Source organism: Gorilla gorilla, chromosome 10 (assembly GCF_029281585.2).
Source record: "Gorilla gorilla gorilla isolate KB3781 chromosome 10, NHGRI_mGorGor1-v2.1_pri, whole genome shotgun sequence".
NCBI lineage: Eukaryota > Metazoa > Chordata > Mammalia > Primates > Hominidae > Gorilla > Gorilla gorilla.
In genome coordinates this window covers 147,648,203-147,665,002 of record NC_073234.2, presented here as the reverse complement: position 1 = coordinate 147,665,002, position 16,800 = coordinate 147,648,203, and positions in this window count along the sequence as shown.

Sequence of the window (16,800 nt, the reverse complement as noted above, 5' to 3'; positions counted from 1 at the left end):
ATGTGAGGCTCCTCGGAAGGGCAGGCTTTGCTGGGCTCCTGCCGTCTGGGTCTGTACTGCAGTCGGCAGTCCCCACCCACGCTCAGCAGCCCTGGCCCAGCAATGGACGTATCCCGTTATCCCGGCCCAGACCCCGTCTCAGCATCAGCCCCCAGAGGACCCCAGTGGGCACCCCTCCCCACAAGCTCACTGTGCTGGGACGTGTGGCCGGCCTCACTGTGACTTGCAGAAAGCCCATGGAGAAGGCTGTTCCCAACCCCTTTCACTCAGGGGAAACTGAGGCTCAGGAACTCAGTGGCGAGCAAGAGGGCTGGCTGCGGAGCCCCCCCTCCCAGCTTGTTCATCTCCTCCAGTCCAGCCCAACCAAAGGCCACAGCTGGGAAGCCCCGTGGGCCTGAGGCTCAGCAGCGTTCCTGGGGACCCTCGTCCAGCCCCGCTGACGCTGCCGCCAGAGCAGCTCTGACCTGGGAAGAGCCCAGAAGGCTCAGCCCCCAGGCCAGAAAGTGACTGCCCCCACATCCTGCCCTCCACAGCCACCCCAGCGCCTCCCCCACCCCTACACTCAGCTGTGTCTCGGGATCCCCAGGTTTCAATCCCTGCCGGGTTTCCAGAAATGCTGATTCACCTCGGAAACTGCACATGCTGTGGGCGTGCACATCTGGTGAGAACAAAGCCATCGTGGGCAACCCTTGGGGACGCTGTTTCAGCCTCGTGTGTTGTTATTAAACCTACCGATTTCTGCCTGGGTTCTGGCCCACATGACCTCTTCTGCTGCTGTGTGAATGGCCCCCGCCCCAGCAAATCCCAATGCCAGCTCTGCCTCCCTGCCACCGGCCACTCTCCTTCCAGCTTGCCCTTGAGAGGCCCAGGGCTCCGGGCAGGGAAGAGGCTGCAGAGAGGGAGGGTGGCCCTGAGCCGGGTGTTTTCCCAAAAGCTCCTTGCTTGGGTGCCCACCCTAGGTGGAGGAGTGACCCCTTCAGGCTCACGGCTGTGGCTGCCTACTGCCTTCTAACAAGAACCCCACAGCTGAGTGGCTTAAGCAATGCCAATCACTTTATCTCCTCCCTTGGATTCTGTGGTCGGAGGGTCTGGCTCAAGGACAGGAAGAGTAGGGCCCGGAGGTCTCTCTGCGTTGCCATTTCAGCATGGCAGCTTCGGGTGCCTGTGCTGCTCGGTGGCCTGGGACTCTGGAGGAGGGAGTCCCCAGACACACCTGCAAACAATGCATGGCTGTGCCCAACAGCCTCAGCACGCACAGGCAGAAACGAGGTTCCGCCTCACCAGCCATCAGAGAGACCCACTCAAACCACAGGGAGACTGCACTTCACCACCAAGGGATGGCGCAGATGGATGATGAGTGGATGGATGGGTCAATGGGTGATGGATGGATGGATGGATGGATGAATGAATGTATGATGGATGGACGGCTGGGTGGATGGATGGATGGATAATGAATGGGTGGGTGGATGGATGATGGATGGGGGGGTGGATGGATGGATAGGTAAATGGATGGATGGGTGGGTGATGGGTGGATGGAAGGATGAATGAATGTATGATGGATGGCTGGGTGAATGGATAATGGATGGATGGGTGAATGGATGGGTGGGTGATGGATGATGGATGGGTGGGTGGATGATGGATGGATGGGTGGATGGGTGGGTGGATGGATGGATGGGTGGATGGATGGATGGGTGAATGGATGGGTGGCTGGGTAGATGGATGGATGGGTGGATAGATGGATGGGTGAATGGAAGGATGGATGGATGGATGAATGAATGTATGACGGATGGATGGCTGGGTGGATGACGGATGGGTGGGTGGATGGATGGGTGGGTGGATGGCTCGATGGGTGGATGGATGGATGGATGAATGTATGATGGATGGGTGGGTGGATGGATGGATGGGTGAATGGATGGATGGATGGATGAATGAATGTATGATGGATGGCTGGGTGGACGGATGATGTATGTATGGATGGATGGATGGGTGGATGGATGGGTGGATGGATGGATGAATGAATGTATGATGGATGTCTGGGTGGATGGATGATGGACGGATGGTTGGATGGATGGCTGGGTGATGGCTGGATGAATGGGTGATGGATGGATGGATGAACGAATGTATGATGGATGATGGATGGATGAATGAATGTATGATGGATGGATGGGTGGATGGGTGGATGGATGGATGGGTGGATGGGTGGATGGATGGATGAATGAATGTATGATGGATGGCTGGGTGGATGGATGATGGACGGATGGTTGGATGGATGGCTGGGTGATGGCTGGATGAATGGGTGATGGATGGATGGATGAACGAATGTATGATGGATGATGGATGGATGAATGAATGTATGATGGATGGATGGGTGGATGGGTGGATGGATGGATGGGTGGATGGGTGGATGGATGGATGAATGAATGTATGATGGATGGCTGGGTGGATGGATGATGGATGGATGGGTGAATGGACGGATGGGTGGGTGATGGCTGGATGGATGAATGAATGTATGATGGATGATGGATGGATGGGTGGATGGATGGATGGATGGATGGATGATGGGTGGGTGGGTGGGTGGATATATGGATGGCTGGCTGGATGGATGGATGAATGAATGTATGATGGATGATGGATGGATGGATGAATGGATGGGTGGGTGGATGGATGGATGGGTGGATGGGTGGATGGATGGATGAATGAATGTATGATGGATGGCTGGGTGGATGGATGGATGGGTGGATGGAAGAATGTATGATGGATGGCTGGGTGGATGAAGGATGAGTGGGTGGATGGATGGATGGGTAAATGGATGGATGGGTGGGTGATGGGTGGATGGATGGGTGGGTGATGGGTGGATGGATGGATGAATGGGTGATGGATGGATGAATGAATGTATGATGGATGGCTGGGTGGATGGATGATGGATGGATGGGTGGGTGGTGGGTGGATGGATGGACAGATGAGTGGATGAATGGTGGCTGGATGGATAATGGATGGGTGGGTGGATGGCTGGATGATGGATGCATGGGTGGGTGAATGAATGGATGGATGGGTAGGTGATAGTGTGCAGGAAAAGTTAAATATTAAATTTGAACTCAATTCAACGTGGAAACTAACAATGGTCACCAAGTCCTGGAACAGGTTGTTTGAGTCCCTTGAGGCATTCATCCAGTGCTGTTTCAGAGAAATCTCTATTTCAATCTATTCCTATACATTAGTTATTGAAAAACAACAGACAATTGCAAGAACAAGTCGATCTTTTTGCGTTCCTTGAGCCTGGTCGCGAAGGGCCCTTGTGACTGGACCTCATGCCAAACAACTCATTACAAAAAGAGCTCAGGTCCCAGACCACACTGAAGCTTCATGAGACCGCTCCCCATCTGTGCACAGATGAGCAGCAGACTCTGGAGCCCAGGCTGTTGCTTCCCAGTCTGGTGGTGAATCCTCCATAGTCTGGGGAGTATAAATATATACATATTTTTTCCCTTCTCCCCTTCCCATTGCAATTTGCTTATTATATATCTGCACTGCCATTTACGTGGAATAAAGGTTGTTTACCGTTACAGGTATTGTGTGTCTTTTCTTCTCCCCTCACGCATCTCCTGCACAGAACAGATGGATGGATGTGTGGATGATGGGTGGATGAATGGATGATGGATGGATGGATGATTGATGGATGGGTGGATAGATGGATGGCTAGGTAGACGGATGATGGATGGATGGCTGGGTGGATGATGGATGGATGGATGATTGATGGATGGGTGGATAGATGGATGGCTAGGTAGACGGATGATGGATGGATGGCTGGGTGGATGGGTGGGTGGGTGGACGGATGATGGATGGGTCAACGGATGGATGAGTGGTTGATGGACGGATGGGTGGACAGATGGGTAGGTGATAGATTAGCTAAGTGGCAGATACAGATAGATAAATGATACAGATATATATGATTGATCAATGAATATAGATGATAGACAGGATAGAGATCATCAACATAGATAGATGTGGCAAACAGGTAAGTAATAGATTGAAATGGACAAATAGAGATAGGTAGAGAAATAGAATAGATGACAGATATGATAGAGAGATGACAGAGATAGAGAGATAGGGGAGAGAGATGATTGAGAGAGACAGAGAGAGATGGAAGGGACCAGTGCTGGCGGGGACGTGGAGAACTTGGACCCTTGTGCCCTGCTGGTGGGATGTCAATGGTGCACCCACTGTGGAAAACTGTCTGGAGAGTCCTGAACACATTAGACGTGGAATTACCACAGGATTGCAGCCACGCGGCACGTCCCTGAGCAGCCGGGAGCCCAGCGACTCTTCTTTAACAGTATGAACACGGTGAGACTGCTGGGCTATTTATCCAGTTAGTGACAGGACAAAACCAAATTCCAGAGGCCGTGCCACCTGCACGCCCAGGCTCTGCAGTAATTCCTGGCTTTGTTAGCCATGGGGCTAACCAGGGCTGAGCCACCCACGAGGCACCTTCCTGAAGGCTGGGGTGTCACCCTCTGCGCCCCGATGCGGGCCCCATTATGTGGGTGACCTGCGCCCAGGGGACCCTGAGCAGCCTGCAAGTGAGCGTGGTTCAGGGCTGGGCCACACATCCTGGCTCTGCACAGCACCTACCTGGTTTTTGGTTACTCACCTGTCCTTTAAAATATGTGTAGAGCAGGGAGAGGAGCTCACATGGCAGGGGCAGCCCACGCAGGGTGGCAAGGGCACAGGTGCAAGCTCAGGGTGATGCTGCTCCTCTGGGGCAGGCCAGGCACCCGTCCTGGGGGACGTCCTGCAGCCCCTATACCCCCTGGTCTGAGCAGCCCCCATTCTGCCAGAGCAGCAGGGCCCCACCTTCCTGCGGGGCACCTGCCCTCCCCACGGGCAGCTCAGTGCATGACAGCTGTGACCCAGCATCAACTGAGAATGCTTCTGGGGGAAGGAAACTAAAAGGCATTGGAGTGGCTCGGACCTGCAGGACGGAGCTGTGCCCAGCACAGGGCGGAGTCGAGGTCCCACAGGTGGGGAGGACCCGGCAGCTGGGGATGGAGCCACCTGGGGCTAGAAACAGAACGACAGGGTCAGGGGAGCAACAGACATGCAGGAGGGACAGTGAGGGAGGTGACGCGGCCATGGGTGACGTCAGGGCCCAGGGAAGCTCCCAATGGCTCCGGAGCCAGGGCTCACCAGCAGCCAAGCACCGGGATGGAGAGGATGCTCAGCAAGGACTTCCCGCCTTCCAGAAAAGGTGACATCCACCCTCATGGCCCAAATGGGAGGGTTTGGGGAAGGAATTTCAGAAGGGCCCCTGCCCCGCCCTGCCCATGACTTCGGTGGCTGATCCCACTCTCCATGAGTCGTCTGCTGTGGCTGCGTGGCCCGGGAGCCAGCTGGGCTGGGAGGGCAGGGACAACTCGGACTCTGTGTGCCCCCACTGCCTGGGAAGGCGGCCAACACCGCTTTTGAATTTTAAATGAAACCAAAATTGACTGCGGTAGCGGGGAAATATTTCCTAACACAGTAATTTCCCTCAGAGTGCAGTTGCCACATCAATAAAAATAAACAGCTCTGTAGTGGCCACAGCTCAGGAAGCAGGCAGAGCACAGGCTGGCCCAGGAGGCTGCTTCCCTGGCTCTTACCTGCCTCCCACCTCCCCATGGGCCTCCCCGAGCCTCCTCATGGCAGGGCGGCTGGTGACCCGAGAGGGGTGGCTGGGGACAGCATGGAGGACAGGACAGCACCTCAGGACCGGATTCTGGATACATTGCACCCTCTCGTGCCAGGTGTTGGCAGTTCCAACCAAGCCCAGGCATGAGGGAGGGCCAGGGGGTGTGAGCCCGGTGGGGGTCCTGGGGGCCGTTCTGGAGGCCAGAAGCTGCAGATGACAAAATAATGTGTGACGAGGGGGATTTGAGAGTAGCAGAGAGGAACGTGTCCTATGTCTGCCAAAAAGAAAGAAAAGATGAGGGGAGAGGGGAGAGGAGATGAGAGAGGGGAGGGGAGAGGGGAGAGGGCAGAGGGGAGACAGAAGAGGGGAGAGAGGAGAGGAGAGAGAGGAGAGGATCTGTGCAGGGCACATGTTTCCCGTCCCAGGGCAGGGAAGGACAGCCCCCAGGGCAGAGCTGTGGAACGTTGTTTTCTTCCCTCCTTGATGCTGTAGGTTGGCGGTGGCTGGACGCAGCCCCACCAAATGGGGGCTTCAGGTGGCTGCTGAGGTCCCAAGACAGCCAGGCTGAGAAAACCGAGGCAGACGTCATGGGCCATGGTGGGGCTTGGGCTTTCACACAATGTAGCGTCTCCACGTAGTGGAGGGCAGGGCACGGCCTCTGATGACCCAGCTGTAGAGTCCAGTGGGAGGAACAGCTCAGTGAAGAGGAGCTGAGGAAGGAGGAGCTGAGGGAGGAGGAGCTGAGTGGGGAGGAGCTGAGTGAGGAGGAGCTGAGTGAGGAGGAGCTGAGTGAGGAGGAGCTGAGGGAGGAGGAGCTGAGGAAGGAGGAGCTGAGTGAGGAGGAGCTGAGTGGGGAGGAGCTGAGTGAGGAGGAGCTGAGTGGGGAGGAGCTGAGTGGGGAGGAGCTGAGGAAGGAGGAGCTGAGGAAGGAGGAGCTGAGGGAGGAGGAGCTGAGTGGGGAGGAGCTGAGGAAGGAGGAGCTGAGAAAGGAGGAGCTGAGGAAGGAGGAGCTGAGTGAGGAGGAGCTGAGGGAGGAGAAGCTGAGTGGGGAGGAGCTGAGTGGGGAGGAGCTGAGGAAGGAGGAGCTGAGGAAGGAGGAGCTGAGTGAGGAGGAGCTGAGTGGGGAGGAGCTGAGGAAGGAGGAGCTGAGGAAGGAGGAGCTGAGGAAGGAGGAGCTGAGTGAGGAGGAGCTGAGTGGGGAGGAGCTGAGTGGGGAGGAGCTGAGGAAGGAGGAGCTGAGGGAGGAGGAGCTGAGTGAGGAGGAGCTGAGGAAGGAGGAGGTGAGGGAGGAGGAGCTAAGGGAGGAGGAGCTGAGTAGGGAGGAACTGAGTGGGGAGGAGCTGAGGAAGGAGGAGCTGAGGAAGGAGGAGCTGAGGAAGGAGGAGGTGAGTGAGGAGGAGCTGAGGGAGGAGGAGCTGAGTGAGGAGGAGCTGAGGAAGGAGGAGCTGAGGAAGGAGGAGCTGAGTGAGGAGGAGCTGAGTGGGGAGGAGCTGAGGAAGGAGGAGCTGAGGGAGGAGGAGCTGAGTGAGGAGGAGCTGAGGAAGGAGGAGGTGAGGGAGGAGGAGCTAAGGGAGGAGGAGCTGAGTAGGGAGGAACTGAGTGGGGAGGAGCTGAGTGGGGAGGAGCTGAGGAAGGAGGAGCTGAGGAAGGAGGAGGTGAGGGAGGAGGAGCTGAGTGAGGAGGAGCTGAGTGAGGAGGAGCTGAGGAAGGAGGAGCTGAGGAAGGAGGAGCTGAGGGAGGAGGAGCTGAGAGAGGAGGAGCTGAGTGGGGAGGAGCTGACTGAGGAAGAGCTGAGGAAGGAGGAGCTGAGGAAGGAGGAGGTGAGGGAGGAGGAGCTGAGGGAGGAGGAGCTGAGGGAGGAGGAGCTGAGTGGGGAGGAGCTGAGGAAGGAGGAGGTGAGGGAGGAGGAGCTGAGGGAGGAGGAGCTGAGTGAGGAGGAGCTGAGGAAGGAAGAGCTGAGGGCAGAGGGGCTGAGTGGGGAAGAGATGAGGAAGGAGGAGCTGAGGGAGAAGGAGCTGAGTGAGGAGGAGCTGAGTGGGGAGGAGCTGACTGAGGAGGAGCTGAGGAAGGAGGAGCTGAGGAAGGAGGAGGTGAGGGAGGAGGAGCTGAGTGGGGAGGAGCTGAGGAAGGAGGAGGTGAGGGAGGAGGAGCTGAGGGAGGAGGAGCTGAGTGAGGAGGAGCTGAGGAAGGAAGAGCTGAGGGCAGAGGGGCTGAGTGGGGAAGAGCTGAGGAAGGAGGAGCTGAGGGAGGAGGAGCTGAGTGGGGAGGAGCTGAGTGGGGAGGAGCTGAGTGGGGAGGAGCTGAGGAAGGAGGAGCTGAGGAAGGAGGAGGTGAGGGAGGAGGAGCTGAGTGGGGAGGAGCTGAGTGAGGAGGAGCTGAGTGGGGAGGAGCTGAGTGAGGAGGAGCTGAGGAAGGAGGAGCTGAGGAAGGAGGAGCTGAGGAAGGAGGAGCTCAGTGAGGAGGAGCTGAGTGGGGAGGAGCTGAGTGGGGAGGAGCTGAGTGGGGAGGAGCTGAGGAAGGAGGAGCTGAGTGAGGAGGAGCTGAGGAAGGAGGAGCTGAGGGAGGAGGAGCTGAGGGAGGAGGAGCTGAGGAAGGAGGAGCTGAGGGAGGAGGAGCTGAGTGAGGAGGAGCTGAGGAAGGAGGAGGTGAGGGAGGAGGAGCTGAGGGAGGAGGAGCTGAGTAGGGAGGAACTGAGTGGGGAGGAGCTGAGGAAGGAGGAGCTGAGGAAGGAGGAGCTGAGGAAGGAGGAGCTGAGTGAGGAGGAGCTGAGGGAGGAGGAGCTGAGGAAGGAGGAGCTGAGGAAGGAGGATGTGAGGGAGGAGGAGCTGAGGGAGGAGGAGCTGAGGAAGGAGGAGCTGAGGAAGGAGGAGCTGAGTGAGGAGGAGCTGAGTGAGGAGGAGCTGAGTGGGGAGGAGCTGAGGAAGGAGGAGCTGAGTGAGGAGGAGCTGAGGAAGGAGGAGCTGAGGGAGGAGGAGCTGAGGAAGGAGGAGCTGAGTGGGGAGGAGCTGAGGGAGGAGGAGCTGAGGAAGGAGGAGCTGAGTGAGGAGGAGCTGAGGAAGGAGGAGCTGAGTGAGGAGGAGCTGAGGAAGGAGGAGCTGAGTGGGGACGAGCTGAGTGGGGAGGAGCTGAGTGAGGAGGAGCTGAGGAAGGAGGAGCTGAGGAAGGAGGAGCTGGGGAAGGAGGAGCTGAGGGAGGAGGAGCTGAGTAGGGAGGAACTGAGTGGGGAGGAGCTGGGTCCAGGGCAGAGCCAGGATGCTGGAGGCCGCAGCATATTTATCGGTGGGGTCCGGGTCACCACACGGAATCTTTTTGCCGGGGTCTGAGGCTGGAGACTGCGGGAAGCTCTCAGGGGAGGGTCTGCGGTGGAGCAGGCCTGGTGGGAGGCGGCCAGCAGGAGAGGAGACGAGGGCCCAGGGAACGGGAAGGGCGGGGGCTTCAGCCAGAGGGGGCCAGGAGCTGGGGGAATTTGGGAGGACTGTCGGTCCCAAGATCACTCCCCGTCTTAGGGCCCCTCTGGCCACCAGGTCCTGCCACCAGGTCCTGCCACCGTCCAGCCTGCCTTGCTTCCACCGCCCGGTCTGTGGGGCTGTCAGGCACTTCCCACATGGGCACGCAGGGCTCCTGAGCCTGGCTGTCCTCCGACACCAGCTGGGGGAACCTGCCAGCACCCGGCTCTTCCTTCTTGATCACACCTTGCACAGGTATTGCAAGGACAGGCGGAGGGTACTGGGGCTGTGAACTCTCACATCACTGTCCCGCACGCACTGGGACAGTGGACACTGCCTCTCCGGACTTCCTGAAGGGCTGACAGGGAAGGGGACGAGGCTGTCCCACCAGGGACAGTCCCCCCACCACCTCTGTGAAGAAGCTCCCAGCCTGTCCTGAGGGTGCTGCAACCCTGGGCTGGACCCTCTGTCGCCTGGTTCCCAGGAGACCCCGACAGAGCCCCCCAAGCCCGCCCACTCCACCCCCTCGCTTTCCGCCGGTTCCACTGGGCTTAGGGCCTGCAGATCTGGAAGAGGATGCCTGGTCCCGTGGCCCCCGCACTGTTATCTCTTCATTACTTTTTCCTCTTATCTACCCAGTTTCCATTCTCTCATGCAGCCGGAACCACTGGACTAGAATGACAGCAGGATCAGCCCAGCACCGCTCCACCACCTCCCCGTCTGCCTGCCAGCCAGTAGGGCTTCAGCCACTCACCAGCTGGCCCAAGCAGCAAAGCCCATCGGGCCTTGGGGAGCACTCTCTGTGGCGGTTCACAGCTCCTTCCCCAACACTGTCACCTGCCTGAGTGGCCCAGACAGCACTCGGCCAGCCTGCTGAGCAGAGCTGGGAGCAGGGTGGACCTGGCAGAGCACTCCCCAGCTGGGGTGAAGAGGGTTCGCCCAGCGTGGGCATGGGCGGCTGCCTAGACACCCATGTGAGCACTGCCCAAGCTCTGGGGAAACGAATGAAAGAAGGAAAAGGGGCCGAGAGAGGCGAGAAGAGAGCGATGCTGTTTCAGTCCCAGGCCCAATCACACCTGCTGCCAGCCCCATCTATTCACATCCCATTCCCCAGAGCCCGTGGCTGTGTCCCCCACGGGGCAGAAGAGACTCTGCAGGTGAGACCGGCTGAGGGTCTAGTAGGGGGTCCTACTGGATGACCCCAGCCCAGTTCATCACATGGTCCTTACAGGATGGAGGCAGGAGGGGCAGAGGGAGCAGTGGCCGCAGCAGCAGAGGTCGGGGTGACAAGCAAGGGACCATGCCAGAGCCCAGGAGCACAGCAGACTCTGGAGCCCAGAGAAGTCAGCAACGAGTCTTCCCAGAACCCCCAGAGGTGCCCAACCCGCCCACACCTCCACACCCCGCCCCTCCACGCCCAGCCCCGCCCACATCTCCATGCCCTGCCCACACCTCCACGCCCAGCCACACCCCGCCACGCCCATACCTCCATGCCAGCCCAGAGCAAAGCCGCTGACTATGCCTTCAGGGGACCTGCCACCTGCAGTATCAGAACTCGGACCACGAGCCCCCAGAGAACAGTGCTGCAGGGGACAGACCCCAGGAGGCCACAGCGAACGGGGAGCTTCCCGAGGTCTTCGAGGGGCGCCATCGAGACAGACGTGGCGCAGAGCACACAGGGGCAGTGGAGGCTCCGCGAGGCACCATCCTCAGCACAGGATGCCACCACAGAGACACTGGGACTGGAGGCATTGGGAGGGCAGTGGGGCCCCAGGGGTCTCCTGAAGGTCACCCGCCCAGCATCCCCCAAGACAGGCGCTACCGTGTGAGCTCCCCACAGCTGACGCAACAAGTCACCGCAAGCCAGTGGCCTAGAACCACGCAGCTTCATCACAGTCCGGCAGCCAGGAGACCGAGATGCTGTCCTGAGGCAGGTGCGGGCAGGTTGGGGCAAATGTGGGCAGGTGTGGGCAGGCGGGGCCCTCAGAGACTCAGGGAGGACCCATTCCTGCCTTTTCCAGCTCCTAGAGGCCCCTGCTCCACCCTCGGAGCCGATGGATAGTTCCGGCCTCTGCCCTCCTCTTCACGCCTCTGACTAGGACACCGGCCACCGGACTGATGGCCCGCCCACCCTGAATGCAGGATGATCTCAGCTGGTTCCTTAATCTGCAAAGACCCTATTTCCAAATAAGGTCCACTCGCCGATGCTGGGGGCCAGGACGGGGACATCTCTTTCTGGGGGACACGTTAGCCCCCATGAGATCCGAGGAGTGAACCCCACCCCCTGTGAAGGCTGCGGGATGAGGGGTCCCCGTCGGCACCCTGAAAACACCAGCAAAGCTGGTGCAGAACATCTAGGAAGAGCAGGCAGGGCCAGAGGCATTTTGGGGGCCACCGCGTCACACGTGCAGGGAGGGCGCTGAGGGAGGTGGGTGGGGGCCCAGGGCCTGTGTGTGCGCGTGTGTGTGTGTGCGTGTAGTGGTGTGTGTACGTAGTGGTGTATGTAGTGGTGTGTGTATGTAGTGTGTGCATAGTGGTGTGTGTGTGTAGTGTGTGTGTAGTGTGTAATGGTGTGTGTACGTAGTGGTGTATGTAGTGGTGTGTGTATGTAGTGTGTGCATAGTGGTGTGTGTGTGTAGTGTGTGTAGTGTGTAATGGTGTGTGTGTGTAGTAGTGTGTATGTGTAGTGTGTGCATAGTGGTGTGTGTAGTGTGTGTAGTGTGTGTGTAGTGTGTGTAGTGTGTGCATGTAGTGGTGTGTGTAGTGGTGTGTGTAATGGTGTGTGTGTAGTGGTGTGTGTAGTGTGTGCGTGTAGTGGTGTGTGTAGTGGTGTGTGTGTAGTGGTGTGTGTGTAGTGTGTGTAGTGGTGTGTGTAGTGTGTGTGTAATGGTGTGTGTGTAGTGGTGTGTATGTATAGTGTGTGCATAGTGGTGTGTGTAGTGTGTGTAGTGGTGTGTGTAGTGTGTGCATGTAGTGGTGTGTGTGTACTGTGTGTGTAATGGTGTGTGTGTAGTGTGTGCGTGTAGTGGTGTGTGTAGTGGTGTGTGTGTAGTGGTGTGTGTGTAATGGTGTGTGTGTGGTGGTGTGTATGTGTAGTGTGTGCATAGTGGTGTGTGTAGTGTGTGTGTAATGGTGTGTGTGTAGTGGTGTGTGTAGTGTGTGCGTGTAGTGGTGTGTGTAGTGGTGTGTGTGTGTAGTGGTGTGTGTGTAATGGTGTGTGTGTGGTGTGTATGTGTAGTGTGTGCATAGTGGTGTGTGTAGTGTGTGTAATGGTGTGTGTGTAGTGTGTGCGTGTAGTGGTGTGTGTAGTGGTGTGTGTGTGTAGTGGTGTGTGTGTAATGTGTGGTGGTGTGTATGTGTAGTGTGTGCATAGTGGTGTGTGTAGTGTGTGTGTAGTGTTGTGTGTAGTGTGTGCGTGTAGTGGTGTGTGTAGTGGTGTGTGTGTAGTGTGTGTGTAGTGGTGTGTGTGTAATGGTGTGTGTGTGGTGGTGTGTATGTGTAGTGTGTGCATGTTGTGTGTAGTGTGTGTGTAATATGTGTGTAGTGTAATGGTGTGTGTGTGTAGTGGTGTGTGTAGTGTGTGCGTGTAGTGGTGTGTGTAGTGGTGTGTGTGTAGTGTGTGTAGTGGTGTGTGTGTAATGGTGTGTGTGTGGTGGTGTGTATGTGTAGTGTGTGCATAGTGGTGTGTGTAGTGTGTGTGTAATTGTGTGTAGTGGTGTGTGTAGTGTGTGCGTGTAGTGGTGTGTGTAGTGGTGTGTGTGTAATGGTGTGTGTGTGGTGGTGTGTATGTGTAGTGTGTGCATAGTGGTGTGTGTAGTGTGTGTAATGGTGTGTGTGTAGTGGTGTGTGTAGTGTGTGCGTGTAGTGGTGTGTGTGTGTAGTGGTGTGTGTGTAATGTGTGTGTGGTGGTGTGTATGTGTAGTGTGTGCATAGTGGTGTGTGTAGTGTGTGTGTAGTGGTGTGTGTAGTGTGTGCGTGTAGTGGTGTGTAGTGGTGTGTGTGTAGTGGTGTGTGTGTAATGGTGTGTGTGTGGTGGTGTGTATGTGTAGTGTGTGCATGGTGTGTGTAGTGTGTGTGTAATATGTGTGTAGTGTGTGTGTAATGGTGTGTGTGTGTAGTGGTGTGTGTAGTGGTGTGTGTGTAGTGTGTGTAGTGGTGTGTGTGTAATGGTGTGTGTGTGGTGTGTATGTGTAGTGTGTGCATAGTGGTGTGTGTAGTGTGTGTGTAATTGTGTGTAGTGGTGTGTGTAGTGGTGTGTGTAGTGTGTGCGTGTAGTGGTGTGTGTGTAGTGTGTGTGTAATGGTGTGTGTGTAGTGGTGTGTATGTGTAGTGTGTGCATAGTGGTGTGTGTAGTGTGTGTGTAATGGTGTGTGTGTAGTGGTGTGTGTAGTGTGTGCGTGTAGTGGTGTGTGTGTAGTGTGTGTGTAATGGTGTGTGTGTAGTGGTGTGTATGTGTAGTGTGTGCATAGTGGTGTGTAGTGTGTGTGTAATGGTGTGTGTGTGTAGTGGTGTGTGTAGTGTGTGCGTGTAGTGGTGTGTGTAGTGGTGTGTGTGTAGTGTGTAGTGGTGTGTGTGTGTAATGGTGTGTGTGTGGTGGTGTGTATGTGTAGTGTGTGCATAGTGGTGTGTGTAGTGTGTGTGTAATGTGTGTGTAGTGTGTGTAATGGTGTGTGTAGTGGTGTGTAGTGTGTGCGTGTAGTGGTGTGTGTAGTGTGCGTGTAGTGGTGTGTGTAGTGGTGTGTATAGTGGTGTGTGTGTAATGGTGTGTGTGTGGTGGTGTGTATGTGTAGTGTGTGCATAGTGGTGTGTGTAGTGTGTGTGTAATGGTGTGTGTGTGTAGTGTGTATGTGTAGTGTGTGCATAGTGGTGTGTGTAGTGTGTGTGTAATGGTTGTGTGCAGTGGTGTGTGTAGTGTGTGCGTGTAGTGGTGTGTGTAGTGTGTGTGTAGTGGTGTGTGTAGTGTGTGCGTGTAGTGGTGTGTGTAGTGTGTGTGTAGTGGTGTGTGTACTGTGTGCGTGTAGTGCGTGTAGTGGTGTGTGTGTAATGGTGTGTGTGGTGGTGTGTATGTGTAGTGTGTGCATAGTGGTGTGTGTAGTGTGTGTGTAATGTGTGTGTAGTGTGTGTAATGGTGTGTGTAGTGGTGTGTGTAGTGTGTGCGTGTAGTGGTGTGTGTAGTGTGTGTGTAGTGGTGTGTGTGTAGTGGTGTGTGTAGTGTGTGCGTGTAGTGGTGTGTGTGTAGTGGTGTGTGTACTGTGTGCGTGTAGTGCGTGTAGTGGTGTGTGTAGTGGTGTATGTAGTGGTGTGTGTGTGTAGCGGTGTGTATGTAGCGGTGTGTGTCATGTTGCATGGTGAGCTCTAACGACCCCAGCCCCCAACACCCAACTCCACCTCCTGCCACCCGGAGTGCAGGCGAGCCGTCCCCACCAAGTCCACACCGCAGGTTCACGAGCGAAATCGGTGCTGCTGCAGTTCCACACCGCTACGTTCTGAAGTCATTTTCTGAGCAGACATAGACCCTGGCAGCACACTCTGCAGATGGGACAACTGAGGCCTGGGGCCTGCCACCCTCCCAGCCGGGAGTGGAGCCCGCGCTGTTGGAGACCGGCATGGCCTTCACCGTGGGCTGCCGGTCCCAGTGGGGGAAGACCCAGACACCGCAGGGAACGGACACGCTCCTCGCTGTCGAGCGGGAATCGCTTACCGCCGGGGCCTTCGCCACAGCTCCCAGCACGACCGACGCTCGGGAAACACACAGGCTGACTGCTGATTCTCCGCAGCTCATTTCCTCAACGCCAGTTAAACGCTCCAGCGTCCCTTATCGCCGGAACGCGCGCTCCACAGCTCTTCAGCTATCCCTCATTACGGATGTAGCTGTGACTTAATTGTCCGGCAGCCGCGTTCATTTCCTGAAGGGAGACCCGGAATCGGGGGACGGGAGGAGAGGGAGAGACAAGACAGAGAGGGAGCGGGGGAAGCACAGGGGGACAGAGGCCCCATTTGTGCGGCGCTGTTCTCCGCGTGCAGTGAGGACACCGCCGGGTACACGCAGGTGCCGGCTGGGTATTGGCCTCATAGGTGATTGAAGGGGCCCCTGGAATTTCTCTAAGATTCTGGAACTGAAGGTGTCTCAGTCCGTCTGCACCACTGTTACAGGTTACCTGAGAGCAGGTAACTTCTAAAAAGTGCCACTGTCTTCTCACCAGTTCCGCAGGCCGGGAAGTCCAGGATGAAGGCACCAGCCTCTAGCGAGGGCCTCCTGGCTGCACCCAACCTGACAGGAGGCCAAAGGCCAGAGAGCAGCCGGCTCAGCACCACGTGAAGAATCCACTTTTACAAAGGCCTGAATCCCATTAACAAGGATGGCGCCCTTGCGGACGAGGCACTCCTAACACCACCTGGTGGGCAGCACCTGGATCTGGGAGGGCAGGCGCTCCTCCACAGCACAGGGGACGTCCCCGTGCTCTCAGGGATGGGGGTCACCAGCCAGGGAGAGGGGACCTCGGGTGGTGAAGGAGGTCCCTGTTTATGCCCGGCTCAGGCGGGGAACGCAGGGAGCAGAGGACCGAACACAGTTACGTGGAGGTTGCCAGACACAGAGCCCCTCTGATGACAGAATCCAAGCCTGGCTGACTCGGAGGCGCTTTCACTCTCCTCCTGGCCTTGCCCATCATCCGAGATCCGCCTAACAGCCCAGCACAAACCCTCCGCGATGTCAGGAGGGAGGCCCTGGCTGAATCCGAGCAGGAAATACTGCAGACCCCGGCGAGGTGAACCTGGCAGGGCAGCTCGGGCGCTGCAGGCCTGGGCAAGGCTGCAGCAGCCTCTGGTGGCCGCATGAGCTCAGGATGCCAGCACCTAGGCCCAGCCCTGCCCCAGGAGCCCAAGGAGGGCGGGGAGGGGGGCCAGGGCTCTGGAGCGTACCCGGTGTGACAGGCTGCCTGGGACACAGCAAGAGGACGGGCCCTGTCTGCCCTGCTGCAGGCAGAGTGCTGAGAGGGCTCGGGCGGGACAGCATGAAGAGTGGGGAAGGAGGGGCGCCTGTGCAGGACTACCATGCACGGGGTACCAGGGAAGGCCTCCCGGGGGGAGGGGGACGGGGCGTTCAAACCAGGGCAACACAGGGAAAAGCGGCAGAGGCCACAGCTGTGGCTGGTGCAAAGGCCCTGGGGCAGGAGCCGGTTCACTTGAGGAGCCCGCTGGGGCAGAGGGAAGCAGCCAGGGGGATGCTGGGAGCAGAGGCACCATCTCCATCACTCTGCCCCCCAAAACCCCACTGGGCACATGGAGGGTCCCGGCCAATGCTGGGCCAGCAGGGTGACACCCCCAAGCCACGGCCAAGGCACTCCCCGCCCTCCCCAGCCACACCCACACGCACCAAGCTCTGTTCCAGTGCCCCATCCCACCCTGTCCTCGTATACGCAGACTGTCAAGAGGAAACTGGGGGTCACTGTGTAGACAGAAAACCTAGTTTGTTTGGTATAAATGTGGTTCCCTAAAAATAAATACCCCAATAACAAGGCTGTGCTGCAGCCGGACCAGCGCCTCCCACAGCGGGGGAAACTCCACTGCAGCTGGACCAGGGCCTCCCACGGGGGTGGGGGCAGGGAACTCCAGAGGGGCCCAGGCACTGCCTGTAACTCTGCGCAGCATCTACCCGGAACTCTACGCAGTATCCACCTGGGGCCT